This window comes from Hakea prostrata, chromosome 1 (genome assembly GCF_041222555.1).
Source record: "Hakea prostrata isolate BN-2017 chromosome 1, UWA_Hpros_2, whole genome shotgun sequence".
NCBI classification, from domain to species: domain Eukaryota; kingdom Viridiplantae; phylum Streptophyta; class Magnoliopsida; order Proteales; family Proteaceae; genus Hakea; species Hakea prostrata.
The window spans coordinates 33,434,853-33,447,008 of record NC_142600.1 but is presented as its reverse complement, the minus strand read 5'-3'; the positions used below and the strand labels follow the sequence as shown (position 1 = coordinate 33,447,008).

The 12,156-nt window shown below is 37.5% G+C and overlaps 1 pseudogene; it reads right to left on the bottom strand.

Annotated features, from left to right (window-relative positions):
• Positions 1–4,299: 4,299 nt before the first annotated feature.
• On the bottom strand, positions 4,300–11,321 carry LOC149028790 (ATP phosphoribosyltransferase 2, chloroplastic-like; annotated as a pseudogene).
• Between the last annotated feature and the right edge of the window lie 835 nt (positions 11,322–12,156).

The following is a 12,156-nucleotide window of genomic DNA, read 5'->3' as shown; positions in this document are numbered from 1 at the left end:
AAGGGTTGTTGTTAGCCTGTCTGAAAAGTGCAGCGGAAGGGTGGTGGGCCCATAACCCAAGAGAAACAAGTATTGTTACCATGCATCTTACACAAGTTGAGGTAACCCGTATTCACAAGTTATTGTCTATTATTTTCTAGGTTATGGTTAATGATGAAGAACCTAGATCATGAATGTAATTTGGGGAACTTGAATTATTGGTTTACATTGTGACCTAGCAAGTTGGAGCTTGTCTAGGGGGTTGGGGTTGGTGCCCTTGTCTGAATTGCATTTTAGACTATAGCAGGGATTGGTGTTCCTGGACTGTTGTAGCGGTCAAAATATCTAGGAGTGTATTGAGTAATATACGAAACCCTAGGTAGGGTATTACTCCGTGGATGTAGGCAATTTGGCCGAACCACGTAAACTCTGGTGCATTGCGTTTTTGGTTTATTTTTTCTTTGTTGCACATATTGGAGTGTCTTGATTGCAGAGTGGTGGTTCACTGTCTGGTAGACCCAGCCACATTGTGGTGTGTGGTGGACGTGTCCTTGTGCAGTTGATAGCTACGAGAATGTTCTAATTAATCTTATTTCGAGATTAAAGAAGCTTCACATTGAAGTCAATTTTTGAAGACACTGATTCAGCCCCCCTCTCAATGTCAATCTGGGAATAACACAATCCAACATTCTCCAAGATTAAATTGATAATTGAGATTTTCACGTTGCCACATATATTATTGAAAACGTATTTACATCTTTTAATTGAATTACGAACATACATTGGATCCAAGAAGAAAAAAAGTTTCTAATCATTGTGAGACATCCAAGTCATGTTGAACCTCAAAATTATAAGATCCATCAAGAGTCGTGTAAACTAATTCTAAGTGAAAAATGGTAACACTGGATCATAAACCATTTGAGTGATGCTATTTGATACATTGAGAGATGTTCGTTTAATTGGACGAGATGCTTTAAGCGCTTTGTCTTATCAAATTATTGTGTTCTCCAATGGTATGGGTACCACATTAATAAAATCTCTGAGTTTTTTATATGATATCCACTATTATTGAAGTGAAATTAGAATCCACGCACTGTCATAGCCTAAATTACATGGTACCCACTTTTGAAATAACAAAAGTTTTTTACACGGCATTTGCATAATTTGATTGGAAAAAGAAGCAAATAAAACAGAAGAGAGCTTTTTCTATCACGCGTGAAGGAATTTTGTACCGTTCATCTAAAGTCATCCAAGTCTAATACATGAACTTCCATCGTTATTAGAGAGAGAAGAAATTGGGTACATAGGAAGAATTCAAACATATGGAAAGAAAGATCTAGAGAGAGTTGAAGGTGTCAATGCCCCAGACAAGGGGCAAAGAACAGCCACAACCGATTTTGATTTTTTGAAATCAACCCAAATGATAATCACAGGAGGGTTGACGGCATGAATTCTGAACTTGAACCATGAAACCCAGAGAGGAAGCTCTTCTTTTTAGTAGTTGGAAAGGACGAAGAAGCTCAGTCATCAAAAAATCTCCATCAATGTTTCAGTAATCTTTGGGTCCTTGGGGTTTCGGCTGAACTTTCGAAGAAACGTGTTGGAGCAGGTGTGGTGTTTGACAAATTGCCCAGAAGAGATTTTCAAATCAACGCACTTTGATTGAAAGGTACAATTGACTTGCCTCATTCTCTCTTAATCTGGCCTTCCAACTTTCTCATTTTAGTTATCTCTTTTGTCCTCTTCTACAAGACTATCAGCAAGAACGACGCAAGTCAAACAGAAAATTGCAGGGAAGCTTATATAGATGGGAATAGGCAAATAAAGAAAATCTTGTGATTTTATTACAAAACCATACTGGCCAATCAATCAATCCTTTTCAGTTTGAACATTCTACTCGGTTTCCCATCTCCATCAATTGTAGGTTTGTCAGTGGGTGAATTCTGGCAGGGGGAAAAGTCAGTGGTAGGCGTGGAGTCTCCGGCGGCAGGAATGGGGTGGTAGTCTTCAGACTCTTCACTCTTCAGTAAGAAAAGGGGTGTGGTGATTTCCAGCAAGAGATAGAAGAAGATGGGTGCAGCCGTGCAGGGGATTCTTCCATTACCACCTAAGGATATTTAGATAATTTTACTATTTCAAAAATATTTATAAAAAAATATAATAACACAATATATTAAATAACGTGAGAGCACTTTGGTCCCGCCATATTTGACATTTGAATATACTTAATAGCAACTAACAACAGAATCTGGATCCTCACCCCGTCGGGGTAGCATAGAGTGCTCCTCGACGGGTTCCTGACCACACAAAACGTGGGGCCCACAGGTAAAATTTTAAAAAAAAATTTTGTATTTTTCCAAAAAGTATTTTTCACCGTGGGCCCCACTGCTTTGTGTGGTCAGAAACCGTCGGGGGAGCTGATCCGGACTCCTAACAACAACGTTAGTTTGCTTGAGACCTGTATGTAATATATTGCACTAACGGGACCCAACATTAATTTATGGTCCACTAAAGGAACTCAAACGTAAAAAACTCTTTTTTTAATATCCGTTCTTCCGATATTAAGCTCCGGCAAAATATTTACGATCAAAGTCATCCTAATTATATTCCCTTTCCCTCAATCTAGGGCTAACATTCGAATCACTTCCTTTTATTTTTTATTTATTTATTGTTCGCATTTTTTTATTCCTATTTTTTATTTATGCAATTTTTTTAGATGATGAATGGTTAAGTTGTCTATTTTATTTTTATTCTCAACTCGATCGCATTAAATATATGTGTTGTGACCACTCATTTAGATCTACTAAATTAATTTAATTAATTAGTTAAAAAGTTAAAAATTTTATATTTATATACTCTCGCGTTATCATTAAGAGGTTGATAACTCTAAAATGGCATATCTCCTTAATCAACCCATTAGCTACATAATACCATGCACTTGCAAGCATCATTGTAAGCATCGATCTGTGATACACCACAGAAGGTAATGCACGTATCAGGACTCGTGTCTTTAGAGAATCCTTCAACCTTCTTCAGCATTCTCTTCGAAGTACAGGCTCTCTTGCAGATGAATATATCATCAGAAGTCTTCTCCCATCCCCAAGCACTCTTAATTCTCACCTCTTCTGCTCGCCTTCTCTTCATCCTTATAACCTGCCCTACAACAACAGTCAGGACTGCAACTCCTAATAGGACCATCATACATCCAACATTGTTGTCAATCCTTGAAGCTAAAGCTAAAAGCTAAAAACCACAAAAAAAATCTGCAAAAACTGATGGGGAGTCAATATCTCAATGATACACTACGAACAAAAACCCAAAAACCCCCAATATCTCAAAAACCAAATGCAACAGTAGAAATTAGGGTTTATCGTTGAACAAACGAAACGAAAAAGAAAACAAAAAGAATATCATTGATCGAACTTGATCAAAGAAACAAGATTTACCTGATAGAGAGTATTTTTCGATCCCTAGGTTTAGCTGAGGATGTCAAAACGAAGCTACAAAAATTAAGGTCAAAATCCAGTAATGGCATTAATTTGTATACTCTGGCTTACGAAAAATATAAATTACTTTGTACAGTTTGGATGTGCTTTTGACAGAACAAAGCCCAACGGTACCCATGATTGTTCAACAAATGAGGGGATCACTTGACCAAAGTATCCAACAAGGCTCTGGTTAGCTCATCTTGAACGGTGGCAAGTCATGCCTCAACGAGGAAAAATTAAAAATACAGCCAGCCTGTGAGGCCATTTCTATGGTCAGCATGAATGCTCTTTCAGAGCTTCCAAAATGGGAAACCTGTCTACAGGTACATGGAGATATGCCGCCATGGAAACCTTACCCACAACACTTACAAGATCACCATCAAAACCCTTGAATCGGCTACAGGGAATTACTGCATCTGCCATTCAATCCAAAAATCAAAACCCATTATGTATATGATAGACAAACTAATGTTACAGTTTGTGTTTGGATCACAAGTTTCAAGCTAAGCCCTAGTACCAAACAAAGCAGATTCAAACACATTTTGCAATAATGAAAGCCCTCTAGTAAGCACAAGGTAGACAACCGTCCCCTCCAACCTTAACCAATCGGACCCCTCACGCCCCCCACCCACCCGAAGAAAACCCTTTCTGAAACAAAAGAAATTAAGAGCAAGAGATATGATGCAGAGAAGTATAAAATCTCTGGCTACCAATAGTAGCAATGTCCAATCCCGAACAAATGGGATAAATAAAATGTCTCTAATGGAGGAGTGTTGGTCATCCTCCGAAGCATTCAACTGGAAACATTAAGCACTAAAACCAAAACAGAATGTGCATCTACAGCAGTTGCACATCTCCCAGAGATCAAAGCCCAAGCTTTGTAAGAAGTGCACGCCACCTTGGAGGTTCTTCGTCAAAAATATAAGTCAAAGGAGAAACCAAAACTCCACTGCCTCCAACCTGCACAAGTGAGGCCAGGGGACGCAACTGAATCAAGAAAGCTTGAAAAATTCTTTCAAAAGGAGACAAGAATGTGAAACTTAAACTGACGAGTACCACACGGACACACAATTACTGATGTATGACACAAGACATAAGGACTAATATTGTTCCCTGCATTATGTGATCCAGGTTAACAAACAGCTACAAAAATGGTTAGTAGATACATTGAAAGGAAAATGAGTCTCTCTTACAGCTCTCATTTGCTGAACGGCTTTGTAGAGTTCCTTCTTTGGAACACAAATGACGATCGCATAATAGTCTACAACAATTTTACCATCACGTTTACAGAAGACTGGACTTATAGTAGGTCCCTGCATATATGTATTACATCAGAGAAACAAAGTCATAATAGACAAAGGCCATCTACACAATTCTTAGTTTTTGTCCTCAATTTTGTCATACAAGTAGATTCAAAAGCACATAAAGAAGCATCCCTTGAATAATTAATGCTGCCCTCCAAGTAGGACAAACAGACTAAACCAAAAATGTAAGTGTGAACGACTGAAGGGTAAGGTTAGAAAGGAGGGGGTGGAGCATGTTTAGTATCTTCAATTCTGAAACCTCACCTGCAACCCAGTTAATGATGTCTGGTTTACAATACTCTTAGCCACTTCCTCTTCACTAGTTCCCCTCATGTAAGCAACTACCTGCCATTAAAAGCAATAAGAAAACAGAGAAAATTGCAATGGAGAAAATTAAATTATCTTGAGTGGCAAAAGCTACCCACAGTGAACTGACCAGCTGCTCTCAAATGAGCCTCCAGTCTTTCAAGCACCTCATGAGTAATGTCTAAAACACCATTACGCTGGGTCAGAGATTTCTTGCTCGCAATAAGAACAGTCTGGAGAACAGCCGTACACATTCTAGTCGTGAGTGTGAATTGTTACAACACTAAAAATGAATATATATACAATATATACTAGATTTCAGTTGCTTTCTTGTATGCTTGACTCTACCACTACATGGGTTCCAAGGATTAGAAGAATATACCTGGCTTTCTAAAACAACTCCACCTTCAATTTCTTTCAGATTATTTTCACGCAGTGTTGTTCCACTGCTCACAAGATCCAAAATAGCATCTGCTATCCCCATCTCGTACAAAAAGAATCACAAATGAACAATAAGTCATGAAAATCGTTCTCTTGGGTAAGAAAACATGAAGTGAAAAGGAGGCATGCACAAACTTGCGTATTGCCAAATTGAATCACCCTCTCCTTGGGGTGTGGAATTGGATAACTTAAGGGAAAGGGTGACCCATCTTTTTATCTTGGGGTGAATTTTTTATGTAACTTAGGCCTTGAATTCATTATTATGTTTCCCTTTAACACTCTCTTGAAATATTCTGATCATAGTTAAAATGGCAAATATTTCTCTATAAACAGTTATGCCTAGAGGGTTTCTACAGCCTGGCACCAAGATTTGCCACTTGGAAGGGTGGTAAGGAAATTTGATAAAATGAATATCTAAGCATAGCTAGACTGGTCAGATGTTAAATTTCCATGTATTTCCATTTTTTTGGGGTATTCTCCATGGTTGTAAAGCTGATAAGGCGACCAAAGAGGTTGGGGAAGGTGACAATATGGCAACCAAGGCTTTTTCGTATACATTTTTTTAATACAAGTACTTTGTGTGGCACAAGTAGAACATGTCTCCATAAATCGCTTAATCGTATGCGATACTCAATTCTGATACTTTAAAGTTCAAACCTTGACTTACCTTTACCTATATGGTACACATAGTTGTTTAATTGTTCGAGTAATTGCTGAATTATTCTTCTACATCGAATTTTTCCAAATGATACCAATAATTATGTCAAAGTCCGAATTGTAAAACAAAATTCTTAGCATTATTCGGAATAATTCTCCACCTAACGATGTTAAAATAAATAAATAAATAAATAAATAATAAAACAACTAGACACAAAATGTCAAAAAGTGACTGATTCAACGCCTGAGCAGCAACATACACACAAGGTGGCAGCACCTAGGCAATAAAGCAGCCAAAATCTTGCATGTTAAAAAAGCGTCTCAGCACCTAGGGGTCAAAACCCGCCTAGATGTCTTGGCCAATGCCTTGATAACCATGGTATTTTCAACTGCCCCTTCTGTTAAGAAAAAATTAAGTTGTTCACTTGATTTCTACAACTTTATTTTGCCACCTAGGAAACCCTGCTTTCTCTATAACTTGACTATTATAGAACCCCAGTGTCTACCTATCAATAAAATTTCAGCCCCACCCATATGCCGTGTACCAAATATTTGTGCCAGTCTAAGAAACCCCCTACTTGGGAGACTATAAAATTTTCCTGGAAAACTCGCTAATCAGAATAATGTAGATGGAAGTCTACCTTGAAAGAGCAACCAAGGCAGAATGCAAGTCCTTATGATGGTCAAGCAAGGAACTATAGTTTTTTTTTTGGGTACAAATGCTAAAAGGCAGAATATTTAAAAGATCTTTAATATTTTAACAATATAAAAAGAAAGGACAAAAAAAAACTACTATTGAGCGAAATTAAAAGGAGACTAAATGCTGCAACCTTTTTAATTGAAAACTGCATGAAAACTCTTCGAGATGGTTCCTAGACTACTAGTATGAAATGAGTAAATAAAAGGCAGCATAATAATAAAGAACATCACAGGATAACACATAAATAGAGCAAAGCCAAGAGAAGTCTCACCGCAGGCGCTGCTTCCAATGCTCCATCTGCACTTGAAAAGGTGACAAGCTTCACTCCCTTCTCCTTCATGAACTTAGGACCCAGCAGGCATGGGAAAAGATCAGATCATAGAGCACCATCTAACCAGAGATTAATAAGCAAGTGTATTTAAAAATCAAAATACAACAACTAGATAATTTAAAACAATAATAGAGCCATCAGTTTAACATACATAAGTAAAACCCGTAACAACTCGCAAAGGCTTCTCATGAGTTCATTGAGGCATTTGGGCTAGCTCGCTCAATGAATTTATATTCTCAAAAATTCCGTACTTAGGAATCTGAAAATTGATGAAACAACTAACAGACTTAAATTCATTTCCCAACAAAAAAAAAATAATAATAATAATTAAAAATATATATATTAGACTTGCACAGTAGAAACTAGATTGCCATAGGTAGGACTCAGTGCCACTTTTTGTAAACCACAATAGCAATTAAGCTACTCACTGCAACAGATAAACGGCATTCCCCAAACTCAAGTGCATCATGAACTATGATCAAATCTTCATTCCCCTGCTCAAGTAGTTAGGAAAAAAAATATGTTAGTGACAGTCTATATTCTGATGATCAGCCTAAGCACAGAACTACCATACATCCTCAATTTAGAAATCAAAAGAAGACTAATGAGAATTTTCTTGGGAATTTTCTGAAATATCCTCCCAAACTTGTTGGGGAATTAGCAGGGGTTGCAACAAACTAGCAGGGGAGGTGTTTTGAACCTTGTTTTGTTGGCAAACTAAGCATGCACGGACATATGTGTTGACATCTCAGTGGATGGCCTTCCAAGTAACGTTGGAACTAATTCTCTTTAAGGTTCGCAGATGTCCCGAATGGCCGCCAATTAAAGAGTCATGGAATTGCTGTAAAAAAATAAGATTTGAAATGAGAATCAGATGGCAATACTAACCTATGGTTGTGGTACAAGAGGCCATTGATGAGCACATTTATGTGTGAAATCTTAGGGCATAAATCATGCATTTTTAACACTTTGAGTGGAGCTACCTTGGGTTTTATGTTGTTTTTGCAGATTTTATGAATTTCTAGGACTTTAGCGAATATCTGGAGTTTTGGGTATTAAACATGCGGTTTTACACATCAAGAGGTCCGTTCAAATTCTCAAGTGCGAAAGTGGGCCTGATTTGGAGCATGATGGGCTAGAGATGTAATTATGGGCAAACTCCAGAATATCTTGTAAAATTAGATTAGGATTTTTATTTTATTTTTGTTTATTGTAATTGAGAATTATATGGGGCCCACAAGTAGTCAAAGACTAGGATTTTCTATTTTTTTAGAATATTTTATTTTGTTAGATTTTATTTATTTCTCTTTCTTCCCACTTTCTATTTTATTTACTTTCTTATTTCCTTAATAACCAACCCACCTATATTTTTGTTAACAAAATATATATATATATATATTTCTTGTTTTATTTTATTTTCTTTCTCTTTCCTTCTTCCACTTTTCTTTCTTTCTTCCACCTTGTCTCCACGTGAACTTCAAAAGCAAGTTTTTATTTTATTTTATTTTATTTCTCCACTTACTCTCTCTCTCTCTCTCTCTCTCTCTCTCTCTTTCTCTCTTTCTTTCTAACGAATTTTTTTTGCTCCTTCTTTATTTGTTTTTTCTCTTTCTATTTTTCTCTTATTATTATTATTATCATTATTTTTCCTTGTTTGTAAATTATTCTCATTCTTCTATAAATATTACCTCCCTCTTAGGTCTAACACACTTGATTTTCTCTTTAGTTTTACTTTAGTCTTGCACTTTCTATTCTCTTTAGTTTGCTCTAGTTTTCTCTAGTTCTTTGATTAATTTGTGGGTTCTAGTTCTAGTTTTTAGATTGAATGTTTAGGAAGATTGAATGTAATTTTTATTTTATGCAAATGTAATTCCTTTAGTTTTATCAATGCAATTTCAAGTTCAAGTTCAAGTTCAAGTTTCAAGAGGATTCGCTTTCTCTCTGGGTCTAGCAATTGCAGATCTAGTTTATTCTAGATCTGGTTGTTAGGGTTGGTTGAGATTCGAATTGTTTATTCAAGTTTTGTTTAGAAGATGCAAGTAAGTAAGATTCTTCAATAGTCTTCTCTCCCCCCTCCATTCCCGCTTCTATCTACCCTTCCATATTCTTAATTTAGGATTTACTTTCAGCATTATTTATTGTTCTCCCTTCCCCTGGATCCTTGATCAGAGATGCCTACAGTCGTGCCTCTCTTTGGTTAAGGCTTCATTTTCCTTTTATTGCTTTGTTATTTACTTTCTGTTATTTACTTTCTGCCTATTCATTCATTATCTCGGACCACATAACCGGAGCAAGCCTACAGTCGTGCCTCTGTTTCTGGAAATGGGTGGTGTTGCATCTGCATTTTTTTTCCTGTCTTTTATTTATGCATTAGTTATGTTTGCTTTATTTTTTTCGTTTCAATTCGATTGCATTAGATGTATGGATTAGGATCGTTGGTTTAGTTTAAGTAACTAGTTAACAAAAATTGAATCACCCCACTCTCGCATTACTATTAAGAAGTTGAATTCTAGGTGGCATATCTCCCTGAGATCGACCCGTTAGCTACACGATACTGTGCGCTTGCGGTTATTTTATTTTGCAAACAGCCATCTTGAAACTTATATTCGGAAGAGCAGGTAGTCCCACCGGAGATCACCGAAATAATTTCTTGAAGCTCAACTGAGGCAGCAACCTCCTTCTTTAATCCTTCTAAAAATGAAGGAGATGGGGCCACTGTGAGAAGAACGGCAAGTGAGGCTTCAAGAACTCGAGAGAGAGAATCGGCTGCTTGATTTTCCCTTCCTGGTTTGTAACGGATTTCAAAATCGAACCCTAATAACTTGACAAGCCAGATCTATTGCTCAGGAGTCTGAATAATTTAGGATTGAAGTTCCTTTAAACCCCGTTGATTCTATAAGAATATAGAATCGTTGACCGAGAAGGTACTGGCGCCATCGTGCTACAGCAAGGGTGATGGCCAGCATTTCTTTATTGTAAGTTGGCATAGCTTGCAACCTAGGGGAGAGCTTTTTGCTGTAGAAGGCGATGGGGTGTCCTTCTTGGGTAAGCACGGCTCCAACACTCACACCCGAGGCATCTGTCTCCACCGTAAAATCCTTGGAAAAGTCTGGTAGTGCCAAAACAGGAGCTTGAGTTAGTCGGTTCTTGAGAGTTTGAAATGCCTGCTCCGCTGTTGGGTTCCAATTAAAACTCCCCCTTTTTTAGTAAATCGGTTAATGAAGCGGCCACTTGTGCATAGGACTTCACAAACCGGCGATAATATCTAGTCAGCACTAAAAAACCCCTGATTTCCTTGATGGTCCTTGGAATGGGCCACTCTAAGATTGCCTTTATTTTTTCTTGGTCCATTTCTAGCCCACGAGCTGAGACAAGGTGCCCCAAGTATTCAACTTCTGCTTCCCAAATAAGCACTTGCTCATTTTAGCATAGAGTTGATGGATTCGTAATAATAGACAAAGGACATCTAGACAATTCTTAATTAGTTTTTGTCCTCAATTTTGTCATAAGAGTAGATTCAAAAGCACATAAAGAAGCATCTCCTGAATAATTAATGCTGCCCTCCAAGTAGGACAAACAGACTAGCCCAAGAATGTAAGTGTGAACGACCGAAGGGTAAGGGGTGAAAGGAGGGGGTGGAGCATGTTTAGTATCTTGAATTCTGAAACCTCACCCGCAACCCAGTTAATGATGTCTGGTTTACAATTCTCTTAGCCACTTCCTCTTCACTAGTTCCCCTCATGTTAGCACCTACCTGCCATTAAAAGCATAAGTAAACACAGAAAATTGAAATGGAGAAAAATAAATTATCTTGAGTGGCAAAAGCTACCCACAGTGAACTGACGATTTCTTGCTCGCAATAAGAACAGCCTGGAGAACAGCCGTACGCATTTTAGTTGTGAATGTGAATTGTTACAACACTAAATATGAACATATACAATACTAGATTTCAGTTGCTTTCTTGTAGGCTTGATTCTACCACTACATGGGTTCCAAGGATTAGAAGAATATACCTGGCTTTCTAAAACAACTCCCCCTTCAATTTCTTTCAGATTATTTTCACACAGTGTTGTTCCACTACTCACAAGGTCCAAAATAGCGTCTGCTATCCCCATGTAGGACCAAAAGAATAACAAATGAACGAAAAATCATGCAAATCGTTCTCTTGGATTAGAAAACATGAAGCGAAAAGAAGGCATGCACAAACTTGTGTATTGCCAAATTGAATCACCTTCTACCTAGGGTGTGGAATTGGATAACTGAAGGGAAAGGGTGAACTATCTTTTTAACTTGGGGTGAATTTTTTTATGTAATTTTGGCCTTGAATTCATTACCATTTTTCCCTTTCACACCCTCTGGGGAATATTCGATCATAGTTAAAATGGCAAAGATTTCTCTATAAAGTATAAACAGTATGTAGGGTTTGGGTGTCTTGAATTATATGGGTCGATGTAATTATAGTTTTGATTGTATTTGTAATTGAAACAGGGTTTGGGTAAAACTATAATTACATTGGGATTAGAGTTTTAAGTTTCCCTATAAATAGTCTATGTGGGATAACCTATAGGCATCAATCCCTGTAGAGAACCCATTCTGAGGATAATGATTGGGAGCAAGCAAAGGGTTATACTTTGTGGGTGTGAGAGTGGTGTGAGGTTTTCTGAAATAGTGGAACTCTTTTTCTCTATGGTGGACGTAGGCAGGGTTTTGCCAAATCATGTTAAATTCCCCGTATGTGCTTTCCTTGCGTTCTTCTCTGTTCATGGTTTTGCATCCATTATCCCTTACACAGTATGCCTAGAGGGTTTCTACAGCCTAGCACCAAGATTTGCCACTTGGAAGGGAAGTAAGGCAATTTGATAAAATGAAAATCTAAAACATGGCTAGACTGGTCACATGTTAAATTTCCATGTATTTCCATTTTTTTTTTTTTGGGGGGGAGTACTCTCC